Source organism: Acipenser ruthenus, chromosome 36 (assembly GCF_902713425.1).
Source record: "Acipenser ruthenus chromosome 36, fAciRut3.2 maternal haplotype, whole genome shotgun sequence".
NCBI classification, from domain to species: domain Eukaryota; kingdom Metazoa; phylum Chordata; class Actinopteri; order Acipenseriformes; family Acipenseridae; genus Acipenser; species Acipenser ruthenus.
Genome location: NC_081224.1, coordinates 505,726 through 512,455, shown reverse-complemented (window position 1 = coordinate 512,455; position 6,730 = coordinate 505,726).

Genomic DNA, 6,730 nt, shown 5'->3' with positions numbered 1-6,730 from the left:
CCCATTGTAACGATCAACAGTAATATGTCTGACAGTAAAAAATACAAATTACTATTTTTTTAAATTTAATTTATATATATAAAGGTGGCACACTTCTAATTAAAAAAAAAATATTTTATTTTGTGGTTTGTGAACCGTTATCAAAATTGTCTAAAAGACTGTCTTGCTCATCGTGACTGAAACCGGCTTGCAACAGGGAGCTGCAGATTTTGCACACTACGTCATGTGAGGGACAGTCCGTTTGCACAAAAGTTTGTGCTGCATATTGCAAGTGTTTCCAATGCCCCCCCCCCCGTGATTAAAAAATAAATACATGCAGCTGTGACCAAAAGTTCAGCATCACCCTATAGAAAATAAGTTTAAAGGAACATCATGTGATCAAGAATTAAACTTCCAAGCCCTAATTATTTTAAGTCACCGTTATTGGTTCGGAGCTACCGCAGGTCGAAGTCCTCATCCGCCCGCTTGTTAGTAATGAAGCGGCTGTTGTAGGTGCTGAAACACAGGGCGACCTCGAGAGAGCGAATCGAGGGCATCTGAAACACACTCTCTAACGAGCTTACTCAGAAATACTCGGATTAATACCGTGTTTCCGAATGAGCTTTTAGGAGAGGTTCATGGGTACATTAAAACACTACATATGGACATGTTACACAATTAGACCCTTATATTGATGCGATCCAGCAATCTGAAATGTCTTTATAATATACAGCACTAGACCCTGATATTGATGAGAGCCAGCCCTCTGAAATGTCTTTATAATATACAGCACTAGACCCTGATATTGATGAGAGCCAGCCCTCTGAAATGTCTTTATAATATACAGCCCTAGACCCTGATATTGATGAGATCCAGCCCTCTGAAATGTCTTTATAATATACAGCACTAGACCCTGATATCGATGCGATCCAGTATTATGAATGCTATGTAAGATACTAACTAACATTGTATTTGGGTCTCGTCTGTAATCTAATAACCTTCATCTAAAGACCTTTGACAGCGAGGATCAGAGAGATTATTTGCACGCGTCGAAAAACCTCTAAACCAATTTAATAGTGACGTGTGTGCCGGGTCTCAGGTAGCGGATATAAACGGGAAGAGCCGGGGGGCTGTTCACAGAGGAGAGAAAAGAGAGAGACGGAGATAGAGGAAAGAGAAACGTCATATTCCAGAAACTGCGGTTAATTCAACTGTAAAAATAAATAAATAAATACATAAATAAAATCTCACCGGGTGCTAAACAGAATTTAAAAGGATCATTAATTGCTGAGTTACGGGACCATACTAAAACGCAACGAGAGCCTGGACTGGGATCGCTTGCATTGGAGAGATTTGAGGACCCCGCGCGTAAAGTTTTCAATTTCCCACATTCGTCCAGCGGATGCGCGGAGGAGCTGCGCGAATGGAGCACGTCGCGTCTTCACCGCCGGCCTCGTCAGCGACAGACTTCCACAGGAGAGCCGTGAAAGTGACCACGGGGAGGGGCGCGTCCTCCCATTTCGTGGGAAGCTCCATCGCCATCCTGTCCTCCTATGCAGTCACCACGCTGGCAATGAACCGCGCCAAGAAGATGTCTGAAAAAAAGACTGCGGCGCTCCAGACGGGACTAGCCTTGGAGAATTGAAAGTGTATTACAGGTCTGAGCTGAGTTTCATATAAACAGTAACATACACACGATGAACGCGTTTAACTACCAAGGATGAGGAACCGCCGGTAAACATTTGATAGCTGCATTAAAAGCCAAGCAACTGATTATTATTATTATTATTATTATTATTATTATTATTATTATTATTATTATGACGCAGAAGGAATTGACGTATGTGTAATTTTCAGACGAGACGATTGTATTGTCAATTAGCAACAGAAAATTTCATGCACCTTCTTGCCCACGACACTAGAGGGCGCTGGAAGCAGCAGGCTGAGAATGTTTTCAAATAAAAGACGATTTCATTTGTGTTACTCTGGACAGCAGAGGGCGCTGCAAGTGTACAAAAACACAACTTTTGTAATTTAAAAAAAAAAAAAATGCAATTCAATTTTGCTTTTTCAGCAAGCAGGCCGGACTAACATTACAACAATTTCTCTCTCTCTCTCTCTCTCTCTCTCTCTCTCTCTCTCTCTCTCTCTCTCTCTCTCTCTCTCTCTCTCTCTCTCCCTCTCTCTCTCTCTCTCTCTCTCTCTCTCTCTCCCTCTCTCTCTCTCTCTCTCTCTCTCTCTCCAGCCCTAGCAAGGCACTTTTTTACACAGAGAATTGTGAGGGTCTGGAACCAACTCCCCAGTAATGTTGTTGAAGCTGACACCCTGGGATCCTTCAAGAAGCTGCTTGATGAGATTCTGGGATCAATAAGCTACTAACAACCAAACGAGCAAGATGGGCTGAATGGCCTCCTCTCGTTTGGAAACTTTCTTATGGTCTTACGTTCTTATCTGAGTTAATCGCGTCAGTCCTACACAATTGCAATGTAATGGTTTGTATGACCAGCAGGTGTCACTAATGCCACACAGGGCTTTCAAGTCCTGCAGGCAAACCCATTGCTATGCAAACACGACCCTCGTGTTGTTATCCTGAAGATCTTGTATGTTCTTTACCCGTCTTGTTTACTCGACGAGGGCATATGCAGATTTTGAATTCTATGTTTGGAACTCTAAAGCCGAGGGAACAGGGCGACACTTTTTGAGGAACAGTGGCTTGAAACCTGGTTCCGGGAGACCTAGTTTGAGGTTGTGTATCAAACCCCCAAGTCTCCCCTGGTGTGCCGTGCAGTGGCACTGAAACCTGATCTCCTGAAACCAAGTCCCAAACCACAAAGCTGCTCCGTGTCCCCTCGGCTTTATTATGTTAGCTTCCATTACTGTAAGAGAAAGATTATTATTATTATTATTATTATTATTATTATTATTATTATTATTATTATTATTATTATTAATAATAATAATAATAATAATACAGGGTGGAAATGGCTGATCATTTTCTTGAAGACTCAGTCCAGCACAGAGTTCCGTCCTGATATAAAGGGACGTCTCTTAGCTGAACGCTCCCAATGATCTGCTCTCTCCTCTGCAAACCAAACCGTCGCTATTTGAAGCACATCGATCCGCCCGACCTTTCTTTAATGCCACTCGTTCAAGGACGGCTTTGGACAAAATGCCACTGAAAAGGATTAGCTGTCGATTCATTCAACTGCTTTTTAGTTGTTTTTGGAAGACACAAAATACATTTCTTAGACTTTTTTTTTTACTTTCTGATTTTGTGTGTGTGTGTGGGGGGCGGTAATTAAACCAAAAAATAATATCGAGGCGTCATGCAGCTTGTGTTCAGTATCTAGGTATATACAATTACTGCAGAGTCACTGTGGAGGGAGCGTGTGTCTAATTCACACAGTAAATCACAGCGTGACCTCCTCGGATTACATCAACTGGGATGGGAATCCATATGTCATGTATTATGCATTTCACCTCGCTGAAAGGCGCTATATAAAACAAAGATCGATCGATTGATTGATTGATTGATGGATGAAAAGGTATTACAAACACTATTTACATACAGACAAATCTACGGTGGCCCATTAAAGACATGTGGGGGTAGGTAAACAGCCTATATTGCATTGTTTGCTAACTGACTGAGTTGCAAACATACTTTAGCAAGCGCACAGCATCTGCAGACATGTTATTTACAATGAAGTTTCAAACTGTTAATAAACCCGACACTGCGTTGCAGGGATTAAATCTCCGAGGTACAGGGCAGGGGTCATCGCTCAGTAACGAGGCGTCCGATATGAACGGCTGCCGGAAATGACTCTGTAGGGTGTAAGTGGAGGATACTGTATGTTATTTCGAGATCAGGAGAGATTCATTATCTCAGGATCGCGAGATTTCAACGAGGCATTTCAGGGGGTAAATTATTCTTTTGCCTCTGACAGGGACTGGGCGTTAGAAGCAGCATTACGTTCATCCACAGCCGTGTGAATCACCTACGCGTTTTGCTGTCAAACTCTCCCACAATACTAGCTATGACCATCATAATATCTAATCATCACTGTAATAACGGCCGTCTGTCTTCAGTATCATTCGGGCAAAGACAGACAGTTCCAGAGATTTTAACTTAAGCAGCAAACCGCTTCCAGATCTGTATGGTAGGCTGTGTGGTCCAGTGGTTAAAGAAAAGGGCTTGTAACCAGGAGGTCCCCGGTTCAAATCCCACCTCAGCCACTGACTCACTGTGTGACCCTGAGCAAGTCACTTAACCTCCTTGTGCTCCGTCTTTTGGGTGAGACGTAGTTGTAAGTGACTCTGCAGCTGATGCATAGTTCACACACCCTAGTCTCTAAATCGCCTTGGATAAAGGCGTCTGCTAAATAAACAAATAATAATAATAATAAATAAACAAATAATAATAATATGGTATTATTAAGCTCAGACAGGCACCATCTGGCGATAAGCCCTGTATCAAATGAAACTGCTTTCAAACACAGAGTATTTGAGTAATCTCAAAGAGAATCATTCATAATGACTATAACACAGAGGCTGATGGGTAATGAGCAGTATATACAATATACTGGAGTGCTTTAAAAAGACAATTAGCTGGTTTTGTATATTTCTCCACAAACTGTATCAAAGCTTGGCAGTTCTTCTGCTGTTCCCAATCGATGCAGCAAACAGAGACTGCCGATAGATTTGAGAATATGATTTGCGCAAAGGCGATCTCGTAACAACAGCCTGTGACCGGGCTTTGAACCGGACGCCCGCGGCACCTATAAATAAACGCAGGAGCGCTCATCGGATACCGGAGCCGGTGAGAGACAGCCGGGAAACGCGTGCTGCTTCACTGGTCAAGGACGCCGTCTTCCCGTCACTGACTGACCAAACCGATCCCTGCGGTACTCGATCTGCAGGGAGCGGACCCGGTTCAGCTCACTGCATTGTGAATATACAGCGAGCGGGAGACAGACTTGCACAATGTATTTGCCGTTTAGATTCTGTGTAACGGTGTCAGTTTGAAACCAGCCTTTTGGCCTCTGCAGACATAAACTTACGAGTCTGTGTTTTTTAAAAGTCACCAGCGATGAAGGAAACAGAGCGGGTTTCACAGTGAAGTGAAACAGCCAATGCATTGGTTAAGATAAGGGCTGCTATGAAATAACTGGGCCAGGGTGTCCTCGGGTCACCGCGCACCAGCGACCCCTGTGGTCCGGCCGGGCTTGCCTGTAAGCTGCCCAGAGCTGCGTTGTCCTCCGACGCTGTAGCTCTGAGGCGGCTGCACGGTGAGCCTGCAGCGTGAAAAGAAGCGGTCGGCTGACGTCACACGCTTCGGAGGACAGCGTGTGTTCCTCTTCGCCGCTCACACACTATATTAGCTTCTAGAAATGAGGGGGATGTAAGCAAACTGGACCATCAACAAGGTGAGGAATCCAGGGCCGCACCTCAGACTTTTCTTTCAAAGTTACGGAAATGTGTGTATTTTATTTCTTAGCAGACGCCCTTATCCAGAGCGACTTACAATTGTTACAAGATATCACATTATTTTTACATACAATTCCCCATTTATACAGTTGGGTTTTTACTGGAGCAATCTAGGTAAAGTACCTTGCTCAAGGGTACAGCAGCAGTGTCCCCCCACCTGGGATTGAACCCACGACCCTCCGGTCAAGAGTCCAGAGCCCTGACCGCTGCTCCACACTGCTGCCCTAGTTAGACTGCACAAGGACAAAAGGAGCAGGGACAGCAATGGAAACGGAAACCTGCCTTATATAAATAGCATTGACCCAGAAACTCGCGTGGGGACTGCGTCTCTGGATTAAATCTCTCAGATAAACCTCAATTCACAAACTCAGAATGATATCGCAAAAGTCTATCGGAAGCCATAATAGCAGTACAGTATTTCATGGTAGATTTCAAAATATATCAAATTGTACATTTTTCTCGTTTTTCATTAACTATATGGAAAACTAGAAAGCGGTGTGTAATTCAATATGTTAACGTAACATTATTCAGCAGGTTTTCATTCGACTTTATGAAGCAAAATGAGTTCATTCTGCGAGGTGATGCAAAACCTTTGGCCAGAGCTGGTGGGTAAACAAGGTTATTGTATTGAGTGTATCTGGGGTTATTTCTGTATTTGTAAACGTACCAGTGATGAGTTTTATAGTCATGACTGGAACAGATTGAGTATTGCAGAGGTTAGGGAACTGTGGCCAGTTGACTACTCGGTAAAAAAGGACATTAGTTTAGTTTGCCTGATAACAACCTATAGAGATTGATGGTAAACACGCACGCACGCACGCACGCACGCACGCACGCACACACACAATAGGATATTACTAAGATAAAGCATTACATATTCAGAGAACGCATCCCTGTAAATACCTGGCCAAGGGTACCCTGTCCCATAGAAAAGTTTCCCACAGCAACAGCGCAGCACAGTGTAATAACGCACAGTGGAAGCATGGTAAAGCATGGTAAAGAATAGCGAGGTATGGTAAGGCGTATTAAAACACATGAAACGCCAGGGTAAGCTATGAGAAATGCATGACCATGGGAAAGTGCAGGCATGCGGTGCATTTGGTCAAGGGTAAGCTGCTCCGTCTGAAACAGTGTCCTGTAGCACAGTAATAGCATAGCAAGGAACCTTACGCAAACTGTGGAGTGACGCTACATGACTAAAGTGTGAAGACACGGCTCCTCGTAGGACTGCTATTTGACAATCACAAACCTAGACAGATATAGAGGG